Here is an 18,590-nt window from a genome sequence, read left to right on the forward strand (position 1 = left end):
ATGTGTGTGTAAAATTAGTATTTAGCACTGGAAAGATACTGGGAATTTTGTAGCACAGGTGGTAAATCTTATAGGTGTCTGACATAGAATTTTCTGATAGGTGAAACACGTGTCAGTATGCAAGGTGCAATACTTCCAGGAGCCATTCTGGTGAGCTGAGAAGACACTTAAATTTTGGTTTGATGGTTAAGACAATGTGGGTCTTCCTCAATACAAAATCTTCTGTCTCCTACATTGGCTTTTCTTTTCACTTTGAATTAAAAGTAGTCTATTTGTAGGCTGAAAGCCTCTGGAGGAACCCAATCCCAGTCACATCCATTAATAGGACCCCACCCATTAAGGCTTCATAAATTGATGCCCCTCCAAGGCCAAGACTCTACTCTAACATGGCCTCTTTCCCCAGATCCACAGGGTTGGAAGGTTGATCTAGAAGACAGTTAAGGCCCCTGGCAGCTGTAAGACTAAATGATCCTAGGATTTCATTCTTGTTATATAATCTCTGCTCATAGCCCCATGTCCTCTAGAGTCACTTTCTCTTCTAATTTCCAAAGCTTTCTCATTTCATACCTGCCTCTGAAGTATGCCTGGAAATAGGTACAATATTGAAATTCAAATTTTGTGCAATAACCAGTTTGAAAAAATAATTATAAATATAAGTATAGCTTTCATTTATTGAGAGCTCACTGTGTGCCTGAGTTGATGTTAAGTGTTCTATAAGCACTTTTTTTTAACCCTTGATACAAGCCTAAGTATGAATAGGAATCCAACTTTATAATAAAGACTGAGGCTCACAGATTTAAAAACTTTTCTAAGATCAGATAGGAAGAAGTAGAAATGGTATTCAAACCTAGGTAGAGCCAGGAGGCCATGCTCTTAATCACTTTGCTATGCATTTGTTTATGGTTTAGGAAAATCTCCTTCCACCAGGGAACTTGAATCAGTTCTGAAACGTATGGAAGAATTATCTGAATGCAGACTTTTAACCTCAGAGACTATCTTAGAAATTTTGTCCTTCAGGGGAGCCTGGGTGGCTCAGTCAGTTAAGTGTCCGACTTTGGCTCAGGTCATGATCTCACAGTCAGTGAGTTCAAGCTCCATGTCAGGCTCTGTGCAGACAGCTCAGAGCCTGGAGCCTGCTTCAGATTCTGTCTCCCTCTCTCCCCCGCTAGCACTCTGTCTCTCTCAAAAATAAAATAAGAACATTAAAAAAAATTTTAAAAAGAAAGAGATTTTGTCTTTCTCTTCACAACTGAAGAAATCTGAGGACTTCATGGTCAAAACACTTGCTGGTGGATAAACATCTACAGACAAAACTCTGCATTAAATTCAGATTTTTAGTCTCCTAGGCCATGATATAAGACAGGAGGAGAAACTTGTCCTAATCCTTATATTACTGGTTCCCAAACTTGAATAAGCATCAGAATTACCTTGTAGGACAGTTAAAACACAGATCCAAGGTCTTGATGGAGACATGACAATTTTCAATTCACTTGCATTTCAATGTTCATGCAATGCTCTAGGAACTACCTTCTGAAAACTCAGTCTTTAAACCCAGAGGATGCTGTAATATTAGGTGAGTTGGCCTCTTACTCTGGTCATTGGGTAAGAACTGGGCCTTAATACAGTGGTTCTTAGCCTTGGCTGCACATTGAAATCATCTGGGAGATTTAAAAACCCACCAGGGTCTGAATTAATTGGTCTGAGGTATGGGTAGATCATTAAGTGTTTTACAAGCTCCTGACATGATTCTTATGTGCAGTCATTGTTGAGTACCCCTGTCTTAACACTTCCAACTCTCTGATTGTGGGTAAGTTATACAAACTCTTAGTGCTTCAGTTTTCTCATCTACATAATGAGAATAATAATGGTAGTTATAATTTTTGTGAGTACTAAATGACTTAATAAATTTAAAATATTTGGAAATAGGAGTGGCATTTAGTAAATGTTATATAAATGTTGGCTGTAATTGGCATCACCATTGTAGTTGTAATTAGTGTCTTCTCTCCTTTTTTTTCTGTGTCTTCTGATTTTTATGAACTGTTTTACATATGCACAAGACTTTACGTTTTTTCTAATGACCTATATATTAAAGCCATCAAAATTAAGTAGGGCCAAATGGCCTACATTTCCCTCTCCCCTGGTAAAAAGCAACCACTCTGTTCTTATAGTCATCACTGTTTAGTAGAAAAAGAACTTTCCATTCTTGAAAGTGAGAGTCTTATTCCAGGACTTTCAATTCTATTCCATTGAGTTATATGTCTATCATTATGCCAGTATGACATTGTTTTGATTAGCATAGATATGTACTGCTTTTTTTAAAATTTTTAAATTGTATTTAATTCCAAGTTAGTTAACATATACTGTAATAATGATTTCAGGAAGAATTTAGTGATCCATCACTTACATATAACACCCAGTGCTTCCTCATCCCAACAAGTGCTCTCCTTAATGCCCATCACCCATTTAGCCCATCCCCCCCACCCAACACCCCTCCAGCAACTCTCAGTTTGTTCTCTGTATTTAAGAATCTCTTATGGTTTGCCTCCCTCTCTGTTTTTATCTTACTTTTCTTTCTCTTCCCCAATATTCATCTGTTTTCTTTCTTAAATTCCACATGAATGAAATCATATATTTATCTTTTTCTGACTTATTTCGCTTAGCATTGTACAAAATTTTAAAATCAGAAAGCATGAGTCCTCCAACATTGTTCTTTTTCAAAACTGTTTTGGCCATGCTTATTCCCTTGTACTTCTATATGAGCTTGTTAATTTCTGAAAAGATGCAAACTGGGATCTGAATAGTAATTACATTGAATCTGTCAATCATTTGGGGACATACTGTTATCGTAACAATATTAAGCCTCTGATTCATGAACATGACATTTCTTTCCATTCATTCAGTTCTTTAGTTTCTTTCATCAATGTTTTATGGTTTTCAGATTGTAAGTTTTTTATCTTTATTTAAAAATTTTTAATGTTTATTTATTTTTTAAGAGAGAGAGAGAGACAGAGCATGAGGGAGGGAGGGGCAGAAACAGAGGGAGACACAGAATCGGAAACAGGCTCCAGGCTCTGAGCTGTCAGCACAGAGCACAACGCAGAGCTCAAACCTACGGACCCTGAGATCACAATCTGAGCCAAAGTTGGACACTTAGCTGACTAAGCCACCCAGGGGCCCCTAGATTATAAGTTTTGTAGTATTTTGTTAAATCAGTTGTTAAGTGTGTTATTTTTTGGATTCCATTTATTATTTTTTAAGTGTTTATTTTTGAGAGAAAGAGAACGTGAGCAAACAGGAGCGGGGCACAGAGAAGACAGAGGATCCAAAGTGGCTCTGTGCTGACATCTGAGAGCCTGATGTGGGGCTCAAACTCACAAACTGTGAGATCATGACCTGAGCTGAAGTCAGACACTTAACTGACTGAGCCACCCAGGCACCCCTCTATTATTCTTTTTGATACTAATATAAATACAATTGTTTTCTTAATTTCGTTTTCAGATTGTTCATTGCTAATGTATAGAAATGCAATTGATTTTTGTATATTGATCTTATGTCTTGAACCTTTAGTGAACTTATTTATTATTCTAATAGTTTTTTAGTGGATTCTTTAGGATTTCCTGCATAGAAGGTCATATCATCTATAAATAGAGATTGTTCTATTTCTTCCTTTAAAACTTAAATGTCTTTTTAAACTTAAATATTTCTTATTTTAAAATTTAAATTAAATGTCTATTTAATTTTCTTGTCTAATTGTGCTGGTTAGAACTTCTAGCAGAATGTTAAATAAACAGCAAAAGCAGGCATCCTAGTCTTGTTCTTGATCTTAGAGTGAAAGCATTGAGTCTTTCGCAATGAAGTATCGTATTTATTGGGGTTTTTTTTGTAGACAACCTTTATTAAGTTGAGAAAGTCCCTTTATATTTCTAGTTTGGTAAGTTTGTGTGTGTGTGTGTGTGTGTGTGTGTGTTTATGAAGGGGTGTTGATTTTGTCAAATGCTTTTTCTCATCTATTGAAAGGATCATGTGGGTTATATCCTTTATTGATAGTGTATATTACATTGATATTCAGATGTCAATTCCTGGGTATGTCAAGCTATTATTAAAAAAGCAACCAACTTTTTGTTATGTTGTTATAAATTTCAAACACATAAAAAGTAGAGAGAATAATATAGTGAACCCTCAGTGTCAATTATTATCTACTCCAGGACCAATTTGATTCATCTATACTCCTTGCTTAGCTCTGCCACATTCTAATAATTTTGAGGGAAATCCAAAAAAATATATTTTTCATCTGTTACTATTTGTGTATGTATCTCAAAGGGTGTAAGACTATTTAAAAATAGTCATAATATCATCATAATTAAAATAATTCCTTAATATAATAAAATGTCCAGTGAAAAAATTTCTTTAGTTAAAAAATCTGACTCAAGATCAAAATCAGGTCTATATATTAAAATTGATTCATGTGTCCCTTAACTCTCATTTAACTTTTTGGGTCACCTTTCCACCTCTTCCCATCTCTTTTTTTGCATGAAAAAAGTAAGATAATTTAGTAATGCTTGCCACTGTCTAGGTTTTACCAGTTTTATCCCCATGGTAGAGTTTAACATGCTCCTCTAACCCTATATTTCCTGTAAACTGTTAGTTAGATTTAGAGACTTGATCAGACCCAAGGTTGATTTTCTAGCAGTGATTCACCATAAGTAATGCTGTCCAATTTTACCTAGGAGACACATAATATTTGATTGTTTACTTTTTGTTTTGTTAGCAGCTATCACTATTTACTGCCTAGATTCATACTTTCATTAAGGCTTTCAAAGTAGTTATAGTCTAATTCTCCCTCTGTTCGTAAGTAACATGTTCATTCCATACAAGATTAAAGGGTGTTTGAGGGGGTGGACTGGAATTTATTGGAAGAATTTTTGGGGTATTTCCAGGAACCAAGGCTTCTTGAAGAGTTTTCAGAGTCTCAAAAACCATTAGGCAATAGGGAACTTCTCTCTCTTACCTCCCCAGGCTTGCCTCCATTCCTCTCAACTTAACTTGTTTAGCTTTTTCATAGCCAAATATGGTTGCCCCATACTTCCTGCATTTACATTTCCCCAGCCAAACAACATGCAGAGATATTGTGCAAGGATGTTTCAATGTCAGATCCCCTAGATGATATATTCTGATTAGTCCAGTTTGGACCCACTAGTTATGACTATTAGGACAGTATGGCAAAGTCACACAGTTCAAATATGTCCACCTGTGGATCAGGTGAGGGAGAGTTCTTAGAGAAGAAGTGCATGGTTTTTTTTTTTTCCTTCCAAAATTGTATTTAAATTCTAGCTAGTTAATATAGAGTGCAATATTGGTTTCAGGAGTAGAATTCAGTGATTCATCAATTACATACAACACCCAGTGCTCATTGTAATAAGTGCCCTCCTTAATATCCATCATATATCTGGCCCATCCCCCAATCACCTCCCTCCATCAACCCTCAGTTTGTTCTCTACCTTTAAGAGCCTCTCATCACTTATTTCCCTTTCTCTTCCCCCTCCTTTTCCATATGTTTTGTTTCTTAAATTCCACATATGAGTGAAATCATGTGGTATGTGTTTTTCTCTGAATGACTTATTTTGCTTAGCATAATTCACTCTAGCTCCATCCACATCATTGTAAATGGCAAGAAGTATATGTTTGGACAGATCTTCCAAAATAATGGTTATTGGTATCTCCTCCTTCCATGTCAATCCATGGCTTCAAACCACCATTTTTATATATTGATGAATTTCTTTCTCCTCCCTTTTTTAAATGAGCTTCAGATTCTTATATAAAACTTGCAACTGAAATATCTCCTTAGAAATCCTGTAGACCCGGGGCGCCTGGGTGGCTCAGTCGGTTGAGCGTCCGACTTCAGCTCAGGTCACGATCTCACGGTCCGTGAGTTCGAGCCCCGCGTCGGGCTCTGGGCTGATGGCTCAGAGCCTGGAGCCTGCTTCTGATTCTGTGTCTCCCTCTCTCTGACCCTCCCCCGTTCATGCTCTGTCTCTCTCTGTCTCAAAAATAAATAAACGTTAAAAAAAAAAAAAAAAAAAAAAAAAGAAATCCTGTAGACCCAAATCTTAACATGTCAAAGACTGAATTCATCATCTGACCACCCAAAACTTGATCCTCCTGCTTCATACCCTATCTCAATGAAAGGAATCATAATCAATGCATTGAGCCATATAGGAAATGTGAGAATTAACCCAGACTCTTCACTGTATTATTATCCCTTTCTTCCCATGTCGTCCCTCTTAACACCCAAGGATGCAAATTATACATCCTTTAATATCATTTGCATTTGTTCCTTCTACTTGACTCCCACTAATGGCCACTGCTCTAGTCAATAGCCATAGTTTCTAATCTGATTACTCCCATAGTCTCCTAACTAGACTTTCTGGGTTTCAAAATGGTTCTTTTCCCATTTACTCTCTACACATCTCATAAAAGACATCTTCCAAAAGCATAGCTTTAATCATTTTATTATGCTGATTAAATTCCTTCAGTAGGCCACCACAGCTTTTAGGATAAGATTTAGCAACAAAAATTCTTCATCATCTGGCTCCTGACCACTCCTCCAACTTTGCCCCCATCACTTCTTCACAGTCAATGTATTGTCTAGTCATCCAGAAGCATTTTCAGTTTCCCAGATTTGACAGGTTATTTCATGCTTTTCTACTTGCTTCCCCTGACCTGTTTTCACTCTCTGGTATACCTTACCTCTGTTAACATTTTCATCCAACTAATAGCTAGTGTCTCTTCAAAACTCAACTAAGAAGTTCAATTTTCATCGTCTGTGAGAAACTTCCTAGAAGACACATTTGGCTTGATTTTTTATCTCCAACATTTAGCCCAGTGCCCAGTATAGAGTAAGTGTTAGATACATGTTTATAATATAAATAAATTACAAACCTACAGATTTTGGGCAAAACTGCCTGGGCTGGTTGCAGCTCCATCTTCTCACATTGTGGGCAATAACTACCCCCTGCTTTTCAGTCAACACAAGTTTTCCCCCAGACTCTTCTGATGGTTCCCTCAGCTCAGTGTATCTCAGTTCATGGACCACAGGCTGAGAGGAGTGAACCAGACAGCTCTGACAGTCAGCACTGCTTCTGGGTACCAATGCAGACAGAAGGAGCCCAAAAAGCACAGGAAAGTATAAACAGATTCTTGAAATCTCCAAGGAACACAATCAATGCTTCCTTGCTTGATCAGGGAAAATTCAAAAATGAAGGACTGATCTTTTGGAGTCTAGAATTACAGTCCTTACTATGAGGTCTTTGCTGATACTTGCAATTCACACTGTTCACTTTCTTGATCATCTAGGATAATTCTCTATTTCTGTTATTCAGTTTAGTTTAGTTTTAGTTTTAGTTTTAGTTTTAGTTTCAATTTTAGTTTGGGAGACAGAGTGCACACGTGCAAGCAGGGGAGGGGCAGAGAGAGAAAATCTGAAGCAGGCTCCACACTGTCCACAACTGAGCCTTGTACAGGGCTCGATCTCATGAACTGAACCATGAGATCAGGACCAGAGCCGAAATCAAGAGTCTGATGCTTAACCGACTGAGCCACCCCAGAGCCCTTCTGTTATTCATTTTAATACCTGACTACGTTTTGTGTAACTCCACAGTTACATGTAAGCAGTTTGTAGAAAACACACACACATACACACACACACGCACACACGCACGCACGCACATACAATAACATAGCATATTTCTCAATGTCAGAAGTACCAGAAACCTGGAGAAGGATAAATAGTCAGATTTTTTCTGAGAAAGAAGGGATGATTCTAGAATTTATAAACTCCTTATTGTGTCTAAAGTAAACAAGTAGCAACAATAATTATTGAAAGGTGATTTGTGAGTATACAAAAGGTGAATCTGTAATCATCAAGAGGCTACTTGCATTCACAAAGGATAAATTATGCTAAATGAACCTAACTGTCTTTTCTAACTGGTAAACTAAATTATAACAACAATTCATATTAATCTGGGACTTTAAAATACAAAGCACTTTAAACAGGTAATTCTCAGTGAAGTACCATAGCATTATGGAAAGATAATATATTTTTAAGCAAAACAGATATGAGTTTGAATATTGGTGATACCTTTCTTCTCTGAGCCTCTTTTCTTCATCTGCATGTTTAAAACATATACAATAATAAAAGATGATCTGTTTCCCGATCCAGTTACTGAAATAAACAATATCTTCATTTCATGGAGAACTTATTCTAATTATTACCATTCTTAATTTTCTCAGTAAGCAGTGCAAAATGTAATAGTGTTATCTTTTTTAGCATATGAGAACATCCAGGGTAAATTTAAGTGATTTTTCATATGACACCCAACAAGTATGTTAAAGAACAAAGATATGAATCCTGTTCTTGGCTATATGCTTTCCCCTATGCCATGGAGGAGGGAGATAACTTCATTTCTTCATTTCTTAAGCACAGATTATATGAAATGATAAAGAACTAAGAACTGAATGATATTACAGTATGGAGAGTTTATAGCATTTAATTGACCAGACCTCCATAATGTTGATCAAAATTCACCTGGTTGGGGATGGGGTACACTCTTTCACCCCATAGAGCTCCGGAGTGGCCTATCTTCTTCAAGAGTTTAATTAACTTAAATAAAGGGAATTCTGATTAAATATGAAAACAGAGAGTGCAACAAGTGGGCAATATGCTGGACATCAAAATCCAAACTCATTTTAAAATAAATAGATAAGAATAGTGAGTCAAAATATTGAAACCAATTTAACCAGAGATCAAGAAAAAAAAATCCCATATTTATGATTTAAAAAATTAAACATGCTCACTTCAACAGCACATATACTGATATTGGAATGATACAGAGAAGGTTAATGTGGCCCCTGTGCAATCATGACACACAAATTTGTGAAGTGTTCCAATTTTTTTTTATTATACGTCACGAGTAGAGAATTGGGGATACATGGTTTAACAGCAGAAAATATGAAAACAATTCTATGATTTAAGTTGATTACAAGCTCAATATGAATCAATAATTTGGCATATCTTTCACTTAAACTTGGCTCCATTCAAAAAAAAAATTCAGCATCATACACAATGAAGATGATGGTCTCAAAGTGTTCTGGGCTGATCAATCTTCACCTGGAATTTCACATTTAAATCTAAACATCAGGAGTGCCTGGGTGGCTCAGTTGGTTGGGCGACCAACTTCAGCTCAGGTCATGATCTCATGGTCGTGAGTTCAAGCCCCGCGTCAGGCTATGTGCTGACAGTTCAGAGGCTGGATCCTGCTTCAGATTCTGTGTCTCCCTCTCTCTCTGCCCCTCCCCCACTCATGCTCTATCCTATCTCTCAGAAAAAAATAAACGTTAAAAAAAATCTAAACATCATATTTTGAAAAGAACCTTGACAAACCAAAGGCCATCTGGGAAACATTCCCAGGATAGTGAAAAGCTCAAAATCTTATGCAAGAAATGCCTTGGAGATACTGGGGAAGTCTATACCAGAGGAAAGAAAACATGTGGGAAACATAATGAAAGGTCCAACTAGAAGAAAGATTTGACTTAGTCTTTCTAGATCCAAATAGTGGACCACAGACCATGCAAGGGAGACATCTCTCAGGGCAAAGTGATGGAAGTGAATGACAATGAAACCTACTGTTTACCAAGCACAAAGCTAATATGTACCTTATATACTTTATTTCTCACAAACCCCTTTAAGTAACAAGCACTGCTACCTCTATTTACAGATTTAAAAAAAAAATCCAAGCTGAAAAAATTAAAATTACATGCCCAAGGTCCTAAAACTATTAAGTTCTTAATCAGGGATGAATCCTGACAACCTTATGATGTAGGTACAATTTCAGTTACAAAAAAACCTGAATTACCAAATTTGCTAAAGGTCAAAGGTAATTAAATGGTGGAACTGGCTTAATAAACACTTAAGTTGTACCAGGACCTGGGCAATACATTTTACAAGCATACTTTATTTTAATACCACAATGGCTTGTGATGGGTTTTGCTATTCCCTTTTACAGATAAGGACACTGAGGCATAGATAGATAAAGCAAACTTGCTCAAGATCATAAATGACTGAGATAGGATTAAGACCCAGGTCTATGTGGCTTAACCACTGTGCTATGCTGGCTCTCCCAAAGCAGCAGAAAGAATTATCTACCAACTATAGCTCTCTAAAAATGCTACAAGAGGTGGCCAGGTCTTCATCACTGAAGTAGTCCAAGTGGAAGCTGGTGGGCACTGTGTGAGGGTAGAACTGTGATGAGAAGTCTGGGAACTCCAAGCTACTATGATTTTGTCAAATACGTTTTTTGGATTCATTCTTCACAGGACGTGCTAAGTACCAAATAGGTGCTTGGTAAGTATCTGTTGATTTGCATGGAATAGAAGTCCTCTCTCTAGAAGGGAACCCCTTGGTGCACTGCTGTGGGAGTTGTGGCTTTGCAAGTGAACTTTCTAGCTATTTGTGTCAAGGCTGAATTAGAGGGAGGCGGGCTTCCCAGCACAGCTAGCAATTAGAGTCCAACCCACAAATTCATGCACTGGACTGGCTGCTTGCGTGGGAAGGAGAAGGAAGGAGGCACTTTCAAGGGGAAGCAGAATAAAGTAGAGGCAGCCGTGGGCAGTAGCCCTGCAAGCTGTGGCCACAAGAACAGCCTGGACAGCTGGCCTCGGTCTTGATTTGGATTAAGATGTTTATTCTGCTCTGCCTCCCAGGCTTCTCCCTTCCTGCCCCAAAGGCTATCCACTTGAGTGTCTGAAAAGGTGATTAATTAGACACAGACTCTCAGGACCCGCCAAGAAATGTTCTCAGACTAAGATTCACACTGGGGGTGAAAGATACCCTCCCAGTGGTACTACATAGAAACTCCCTCCCTCACTCACTCCTATAGTTTGAAGGTCATGATCCATGAAAAGATCTGAATTAAATGCATGCCACGCTGAGCTTTTGCCTGAGCACAGATTTAACTGGCACTGTGAAATGGTAATGTAACCCAAATCTTGACTGGGGCTTCCCTGGAAGCAAATTTTCTCAGAGGAACATGCATAGATTGCACATTTGGTTTTTAGAGAGAACAAGTCCTTCTGCTCAATGCCCACCCCGCTGGTCGGTCAGAAATACCTAATCATCACTTCCTTGGGTTAAAGCAATGGTTCTCAAACATTTTGATCTCAAATCTCATTTATACTCTTAAAAATAATACGGGCGTATGGGTGGCTCAGTCGGTTAAGTGTCCCAAGTCTTGATTTAGGCTCAGGTCGTGATCTCACAGTTTGTTAGTTCGAGCCCTGAGTGGGGCTTTGCGCTGCCAGTGCAGAGCCTGCTTGGGATTCTCTCTCTCTTCCTCTCTCTGGCCCTCCCCCTGCTATCTCTGTCTCTCAAAATAAATAAATAAATTTTTTAAAAAGTTTAAAAAAAGAATAATATAGGCTCCCAAAGAGCTTTTGTTTATGTGATTTAGACCTCTCAATATTTATCACATTGAAAATTAAAACTGAGAAAAATTTTAAACTTCATGAATTCTTTTTAAAATAACAATACACTATCCTAAGTTAACACAATATTTTTCTGAAAAATAAATATATTTTACAAAACAAAAATATTTGGTTGAGAAGACTGTCGCTGTTTTACATTTTTGAAAATCTCTTTAATGTCTGGCTTAATGGAAGGCAGCTGGATTCTAAGATCTGCTTCTGCTTTCAATCTGTTGTGATATGTTATTTGGGATGAAGGTTATGAAGAAAATCCCACTTCACACAGTATGTAATTAAGCAAGGGAGGAGTATTGCAATAGCCTTTTTAGATAACTGTGGTGATTTTATTTTTTTTTTATCACATCAAAACAGGTTAGTTGTGGTATGGAATCTGACCCCATATCAATGAACTTGACATACTCTATTACATTAAAATCTATTGATTTGTCCTGCACTTTGAATAGATCTTTTACCAATGCATGGTTTTGTAATATTATTCATTAATCATTTGGGAAATATTGATTCACTGAGGTATACAGATCTGCTAAATGTTGGTACATTTCATTATACAATATAAAAAAATCTCACATCTCTTAATAACACCACTGATCTTATCAGAAAAAATCTTTAAGTATTGGAAACTTGTCAAGCTCATGGCAGCAGGTAAAAATTTTTTTAATCCTAATTTTCACTTTGAAAGCTCAAATTTTATCATTGAAATCAGATATTGTCAGTTATTTTCCTTGAAGTGACAGACTCACTTTGTTCATTTTTGAGAAAACATCTGCCAAGATACTCAAGTCTGAATAACCAGTTTGTCTGTCAGTCAGTTTTTCAAAAAAAAAAGATGGTGTTCCATGGCAAAAAGTGACTGGTTTAATTCACAGCTCAAAAAATCTCACAAGTGCTTTTTCTTGAGAATTTGGTATGTCTCAAAACTGTTTTATGTATGCTTCCCATTTTGTCACAGGAAATATTAAAAATATGTATACTCAAGGGTTGGGATTTTAATAAAAGTACTAATACAGCTTCATCACAAATATTCTTAAGAAAACTGCCTTTTTGTCTTTCCCATGAGTGTGTGGTGTTGAAGAATGCAATGATACTTGAGTATCCTGCCTTGATTTGCTCTAAAGTGGCATCAGTTATGTCCACAGTTGCTTCTGTACCATCAGTGCAAATGTTAACTCTGTGAGAATGCCCGATAACATCTTAGTATTATTATGAAAATAGTTGTGATTTTGTAGACCTCCTGAAAGGTTCTTAAGGACCCCAGAGGCCCATGGAGTGCACTTTGAGAACTTTTGGGATAAAGTGTTGAAAGACCTTATTAAAATGCAAGTGTCATCTGGGAAGGATGAGCGAAAAAATAAACTCTTGTCAGTCACTGTCAGGTTTGTGTGGAGGCAGGAGAGTTCAGTAAGTATGGCCTTCAACTTCAGGAGTCAGATAAATCTGGGATAGAATACGAGGTTCCACACTTTTCAGCTAACTCATGTAATTTTTAAGTCTTTTCATCTGTAAATGGAAATAATAATCCAAAATCCTTTAAATTTGCTTTAAGGATATAAGTAAGTACCTAATGCATAGTGCACACTCAATGTTAACTGGTCTTATAGTTTATGTTCTTACAAACTAGAAAGAATGAGATTTAAAAATGGCTAAGTTCTTTATTTAAACTTTTTAAATGTTTATTTATTTTGAGAGAAAGAGAGAGAGAGAGAGAGAGAGAGAGAGAGAGAGAGAATATGAGTGGGGGAAGCACAGATAGAGAGACACAGAATCCAAAGCAGGCTTCAGGCTTTGAGCTGTCAGCACAGAGCCCAATGTGGGGCTTAAAACCATGAACTTCGAGTTCATGACCTGAGCTGAAGTCAGATGCTTAACCGACTGAGCCACCCAGGCATCCCAAAAATGGCTAAGTTCTTAATGGGCATAGGGAACAGGAAGCTACCTGAGAGCCACAGGGTTGGAAATTCCTAAGTATTAACTAAGATTAGCCATCTAGGGGGTACATGGAAAAGAGGTGAAGAAGGGACTAAAGACAGGCTTTACTTTTTCATTCATCTATTCAAAAAATATATGATGATAATCTACAGCATGCCAGGCTCCAATCTTGTACTAAGAAAAGCCACAAAGAAATGACAACAACTGGTGCAGTGGTCAGGATGTGGATTTCATGTCAGGAGACCCGGCTTTTGGTCCCAATTTTGTACTAGCTGTGTCACCTAGGGCATGCCCTTTAAATCCTCTCAAATTTGGTTTTCCTATTTACAAAATGGGAAAGATAATGAATGCTTCCTTGTGATGTTTCAAAGAATAAATGTTAAAATGTGGTTAAAGCAGTCTTTAAATATTTTAGTGCCTGTGGTGCTTAAAGTGACTCACCTTTTTAAGCTTTTGAAAAGCAGTATTATGTAGATGAAGGAGTCCCTATATCCTTGATTTCTTTGACTCTAACTTAGAATAATAACACTTGCCTACTTTTGAGGCATCTTGGCATACACAGTGTCAATATAGTTTGTGTGCGGTACATGTAGGTGTTCAATAAATGGCAGCTATTATTTATTATTTCACAGTGAGATGGATAGATTTGCCATGGAAGCTGACACATAACAATCCAAGAAAATAAATGGCAGAGAAAAAAATTTAGCATGTTGCTGAATAAAAAAAAATACTCCAGCAAGCATGTAATATTGATAGAATGAAAGGTCTGATTGTCATGGAGAGACTCATTCTGTGACCAAACCACGGTGAGGGCATCTTCTTGTCTTCCTACCTCTATTCTCAAGATCTAACCTCCAACTTTTAAGCAGTGTTGGAAGCAAGGGACATATACAAATGATGTATTATTCCAGCCTGAGCAGATGATTAGGCAGAATCTAAAGAGTGGAGTTTGGGGGAAACAAAGGAATTGAAAGGATTAAGAAAGCGTAGGAGCAGACAGATGAAATAGTACCCAAGAAGGGATGTTAGGTGTCTCTACTGACATTAGCAATGGTGCATAGAGCATCTTAGAAGGCCACAGCTAATAACCCAGGCTTTTTTTTATGAGCTGAAAGATGACAAGAATAACATAGAGAAGTATTCTCTACTCTCTACCTCATAATAAAATAGATATAAGATAGGGAATACCACCAAACTCAAAGACTGAACATTCTCCTAGATTTCTCATGAGAGTTTAACAAGCTAGCGGTTAATCTGTGTGGTTGTGAGCTTTATTTTATGATATTTTAAAATAAATATTTATGTAGTATTTACTAAGTGCCAGGAACAATTATAAGTACTCCACACGTATTGATTATTTTAATCCAAATAAATTAGACTGCCCATTTTATAGATAGAGGAACTAGGCAAAGTAATTTGCCTAAAGTAATCCATTAGTAAAGAGTACATTCTCTGAATCTAAAGAATCTAATCTGCTAAAGAATCAAGCTCCAGAGTTCAGGCTTCTAGTCATACAGCTCTACCATTATAAAGGGAGTAAAGTGAGACTTCAATTATTTTGATTCTGTTGATAGTACTCAGCAATGATGTGATGATGATAAAAAAGAGGAAGGTACCCATTGTCGAGGTAATCTTCACACTACAAGGTAAGATCTGCAGACTGGAAACAATATGATGCGTCTTCCTCCTTAGGGTGAAAAGTAGTATATTTAAACTCCCAGTTTAACCTGCTGAGGGATCATCTTAAATCTCCATGAGGGCAGTTCAGTGGAATAGGAAAGTGAGAGAGCTTACTAATGTCTCCTTCTACCTAAGCCTTGTCCTTAATTCTTCATCCTTCTCCCAAACTCCCTGCAGATCTTAACAAAGCTTTCAAAGTTACCCCGAGGGATGAATGGAGCCTCAACCGTTAGGAACCATTCATCTACTTGAAAAGAAATAGCAGGAGGATGGCAGGAAGAGAGACATTGATTTCATTTCCTCAGAAGCTGCTCAGCATGAAATGAATTTTTGGAGGAGATCTGAAACTAGTGTTCAAATGATCCCACATAACCAAATAGGCTCTAGAAACCCCCTTTATCATATTTGCCTCTCAGAGTGTTCCTTGTCCAAGAGTACTATCCAAGAAGTGATGTGGGCTCTCCGTCTGACTCTAGTTAGTCAGGTGCTGAAGCTGCCTGCTCACCTGAACTATCCAGTGGGCTTAAAATGGGAGAAACAGCCTATGACGATCATCTCAACTTGAACCAGGCACCTTCCAACCAAGTTAGAATAGCTTCTCAATCTTGAATACAAGTTAGAATCACTTAGAATACATTTTAAAAATATACCCAGAGCCCACATTCTATCAGAGTCCAATTCAATCAGACTCCCTGAAGAGGCAGCCTGCATATCATTATTTTATGAAAGTTCTCCACGAGCTTATGATGCTAAGGTTGACTATAACTGCTAGGGACATTTAAAATCTCTTCTGCACAGCCAGCATGATTCTAGTGGCTTCCTGGTCTCCATGGAAAGTTTCTTAGTAGAAGAGGAAGAGTTATCCCAGTGGCTTTGGAGTTCTGGGTTCTAATTTTATTTCAAAGAGTTACTGATACTGTACAATTTGAGGCAGCATTAAGCAGCACAGCAGAGATAAATTAGATGTAGGGTCCACTTTGAAGTGAGAGAGGCCTAGGGTTGAGTCCAAGTGCTTCCAATCACTAGCTGAATGATATCACATCTATATTTATTCATCTGTAGAATGGGTATATTAATGCTTCCTTGCAGGGGAGTGAGATTTGAGATTGCAAATTCTATAAGTAAACCATTTAGTACAAAGTTGGGCATATGGTAGCTATTATAATAAGGACTTTAGAATCTCTCACATATACTCCCCCACTGCAACCCACTATCAAGCCAAACTAGGCCTGTGAGGGCTGAGATTTCTAAGAAGGGTTTTGGGGTAGGTAGAGCCATATCTGAGAGGCCTTGTAGAACATTGTAATTATTGTGAACATTATGCTAATTTATGCAGAATAGGGATAGTCCAATTTATACTTTGAGAAGGCCACTCTGGCTGCTGTGTGAAGATCAGGTTGGAGATGGATAAGAACAGAAGCAAGGAAACTGGTTAGGAGGCTATTGTAGTAGCTCTGGTGAAAGATACTAGAGGTTTAGAGTAATGAAGTGGTAAGAGGGATGAGGAGACATAATCTAATGAGATAAGCTTTGAAAGGAGCAGGAAGAAGGCTTGTGTATCCATTGGACTGGAGGGTAAGAGAGGAGAGAAAGTTCAGTGTGTCTCCCAGGTTTCTGATTTGAAGCCCAAGGTGGATTATGGGCCCATTTATCAAGACGGAGGACAGTTGGAGAAGGATTTTGGAGGACAACTGAAAGTTGTGTTTTGGTCATGTGAACTTTAAGATTCATATGAGTCATTTAAGTTGAAAAAACATATAGATGGCTAAGTATATAGATGTGAAGTTCCAAAGAGAAGAGTGGACAGGTAATATATATTGGAGAATCATTTTCATAAAAGTGGTGTGATTTTGTGAGAATGGCTAAGATCACCTAGGTGAGAATATAAAGTGAAAGTAGAAGAAAAGGAAACAAACATAGAATGGATTCCTAAAGAATACTAAAAGAAGGCTGCTTTGTTGTCTACTAGAGTATACATTCCTTGAGACCAGGAATATGTCTTATTCACTCCTGGGTTCCTCGTGCCTGATACACATTAGGCCCTTAGTAAATACTGTATGAGTCAATAAGCAAATCAATGAAGTAGGTGATGTCCCAAGAACGGTCTCTGATTCTGATATTCCAGACTGTGAGCGTGTATGTGTTTTCTGTGTAAGTTTTAGAAAGTGAGCTCAGCCCTTGAAGAAATATGAGGCCTCTTTTTTTTTTTTTTTTTTTTTGAGGACTCTTAATTGTCCAGAGAATTCTTATCACTGTAACTCTATGGTTTCCACTGTCTTTTGCCTGAGGAAGCTATTTGATGTTCAGTCCCCCACACAAACAGGTATTTAAGGCATTAAGAACAAAAATGGTTTAGCTTAATTACATGCTTTCAACCCATTGGCTCTGTTTAATAAGGTTCATCTCCTGAGACACTTTAATAAAGATGCAAAATAATCCTCTCAGAAAGGGACTGACATTTCCACAGAGACCAAGATGGGGCCAGTTCATCTCTGATAGCTGTCACCCCTGCATCTCCCTGGTAACCTCTTCATGGCCCCTCTGAGCCAATGCCTCTCTCCTCTTTAAAATTCAGTGAACTCTCCCATTACTTCTTGTGCAGCTCTGTCTCCCACAAGGGAAAGACAAAAAAGCAATTCCTCTTCCAGGCTCCTTTTAAAAAATCAACTAGCCACCTGGTTTAGATGTGCCAATAATGGTATGTAAAAGACCCAAAAGGAGGCTGTTGAGACACCCTGCATAAAAATTAAAACTAAAAAGAGAAATGTTCTACCTGATCTCTGTTCTCCCATCTCTCAGGGTAGGAGGGGTGGGAGAACAGTGCAGAGAGCCAAGCTAGGCTGAGTCGACAGCTCACTCTCCTGCTCCTTAGCTGTGTCCCCTTGAGCACACTATTTTACCTCTCTAAACCTTAGCTCCTCATCTATAAAATGGGGAGAATAAAGTTACGTATAGTCTAGGGTTTTAGTGAGGAAGAAATGAGATAATAGATATAATGCATTTAGCACAGCACCTGGCTCAAAGTAGGTACTTAGGAAATACACACAACTGTACCTGAAAGAATCCCAAGTTCCTCTGTCCTTCAAACCACCACTTATGAATAGAACTTCAACTTAGCATTCTAGGGAACTCCAAAACTGTCTACAGACATGATAACTGGTGGACCAAAATTGGGGCTTTCCCAAGTTGTTATTTATCATTCTGGATCTCTCTGATTGCTTTCTTATGCTTTAAAAAGTCCAAGTCACATCTTGACATCCAGAAGCAATCAAATGTAGATTTAAAAGTATGCATGTGACATTAATATAACTTTCCCCAGATACATAGTGATAAGAAAACATGTCCATCACTCAGAATGGGAGTCATGTGCCTAGGGTGTCCTGTCTGCATCCCATTCGTAGTGCAGAATATTTGCTGGAGTAACAACTAAGGATTCTACTGGTGCA

General features: G+C 37.7%; 1 protein-coding gene and 1 non-coding gene across 2 annotated transcripts in view; one reads left to right on the forward strand and one right to left on the reverse strand.

Moving 5' to 3' along the window:
• Window positions 1-18,590, reverse strand: part of SLIT3 (slit guidance ligand 3) — a 687,161-nt gene that overhangs the window by 655,588 nt on the left and 12,983 nt on the right. The gene's annotated exons all lie outside the window — the stretch shown is intronic.
• On the forward strand, window positions 8,846-8,952 carry LOC132682538 (U6 spliceosomal RNA). Its single transcript, XR_009611724.1, has one exon. It is a non-coding gene; the product is annotated as a U6 spliceosomal RNA (small nuclear RNA).

This window comes from Panthera onca, chromosome A1 (genome assembly GCF_046562875.1).
Source record: "Panthera onca isolate mPanOnc1 chromosome A1, mPanOnc1 haplotype 2, whole genome shotgun sequence".
Taxonomy (NCBI): Eukaryota; Metazoa; Chordata; class Mammalia; order Carnivora; family Felidae; genus Panthera; species Panthera onca.